The sequence below is a fragment of the Chenopodium quinoa genome, unplaced genomic scaffold, assembly GCF_001683475.1.
Source record: "Chenopodium quinoa cultivar QQ74 unplaced genomic scaffold, ASM168347v1, whole genome shotgun sequence".
NCBI lineage: Eukaryota > Viridiplantae > Streptophyta > Magnoliopsida > Caryophyllales > Amaranthaceae > Chenopodium > Chenopodium quinoa.
In genome coordinates, this window is record NW_018743850.1 from 7,568,650 (window position 1) to 7,570,428 (window position 1,779).

Here is a 1,779-nt window from a genome sequence, read left to right on the forward strand (position 1 = left end):
CAAATAAATATTAAATGAGCTAAAAATATTCTTGGGTGCAAGATACACGGGAATATATAATTTTTTTATTATTTATGGAGTAATTAAATAGGAACTCCTAGCAATATTTGTCATATTTAAGGCAACTTTACTCGGTAGCAATACATTGCTTCTTACGTGTAGTTTGTATATATACCAAATGACATTCAAGTTTTCCTATAAGCAATATAATCAGCAAGAGCAATCAATGGTTTCGCCTTCTCTAGATCAAACCCAACAAGCTATTCTTTAGCCACCTTAAGTAACCTCTCAGCATACTCCCTTGATTTCTCAATCCCCATTAACTTAGGGAATGTTATCTTATCTTGATCCACTGCACGAACAACCTGCCGAGGGGGGACCTGGTCCAACGGGGTAGCAGTAACCAGGTGCTCAAAGGCGAAGGACAGTAGCGAGTCCCCTGCCAGTACAGCAACTTCCTCACCAAATACTTTGTGGTTGGTGGGTTTCCCCCTGCGGAGGTCGTCGTTGTCCATGCAGGGGAGATCATCATGAATCAAAGACATTGTGTGAATCATCTCCACAGTGTTGATTATTTAGAGTGTCGGAGTGGAGCGCCCGCTCTACTGATTGATCGCGCTCGCGCTAGATAGGCGCGACCCGCGATGAAACCGCGCCAAAGCCACGTTGAGTTTCTGGAAATCTGGCAAAACTTTGGAGGAGCGCCCGCACCAGAGTGTGGCGCGCCCGCGCCTTCTCGCTCGCGCCCGCGCTTCTTTCCGTTTTAGCGGTTTTTACGTCGATTGAGTCTATGATTATAAGACTTGTTTTCAATCAGAAAAAAATACACAGAACATTATTCTCTCTATCTCTCCCCAAGAATTCTCCATTATTTCTCTCAAACTTCTTGCAAACTTTTGTGAGAAATCCTCTTGATTTTTAGCCTTCTTTGTGAATCATTTATCTTTATTTCGATTCTTTGTGCTAAGAACGAAAGGGCTGTCAATTGTATCTCAAAGAGAATTTCTGGTATAACCCAAGCACCGTGTGGGGAAAATTAATCTCTTTAGGAAAGTATTCATACGCCTTTGACAGTGTATCAAGGTCATAGTCTCAAGGGACATTGTTATTCTCATGTTCATGTGTGCATTGATCGGCTTGGAGTTAAGGCAAGTTTGATAATCTTCACATTAGTGTTGTCTTTAGAATTTACTGTAATTTCTTAGATTTATTAATACTTGATTGTAACACTTTGTGTTGTGTTTGTTTTAATTACGTTTCATTGTTATTGTAACTATAAACTTAAGGTTTTGTTCCCACACTTTTATTAAGTGTTTTCTAGTTTGAATTCACTGAAAACCTAACACACAGCGTATGCTGCAGGCATTGTCGTGGATTCATTGCCGCCTACAAGCTCATAGCCTTATAAATTTTTTCAGGATGCTTTACTTTCACCGCCATATCCAATGCTTTGTGCACCGATTTCGCTTTCCCCACCATGTACTTTTCGAAACTAAAGGGGTTGTAGAAGAATTGTTTTCAGGTGGGTTAATTGCAGTTTCTTGCTTTGTGAGAACTGCAGAGAATGTAGACATATTCTGTCCGAATATTTGAGGAGATAAAGATGAAGTCAAAAAATGATGAGAAGTAGATAATAATGATGCTAAGTGTTGCTGCCATATTTATAATTATCAACAACTTGTTAATATTTTTATTCCAAGGGGAGGGTAATGGATGATCTGGATGTGAAATTAGAAGCAAGAACAGAACATGACTTGAACTAGTTTCCTAGACATAGAG

The 1,779-nt window shown here is 39.6% G+C and overlaps 1 pseudogene; it reads right to left on the minus strand.

Moving 5' to 3' along the window:
* Positions 1–260: 260 nt before the first annotated feature.
* On the minus strand, positions 261–1,574 carry LOC110685736 (annotated as a pseudogene).
* Positions 1,575–1,779: the final 205 nt, after the last annotated feature.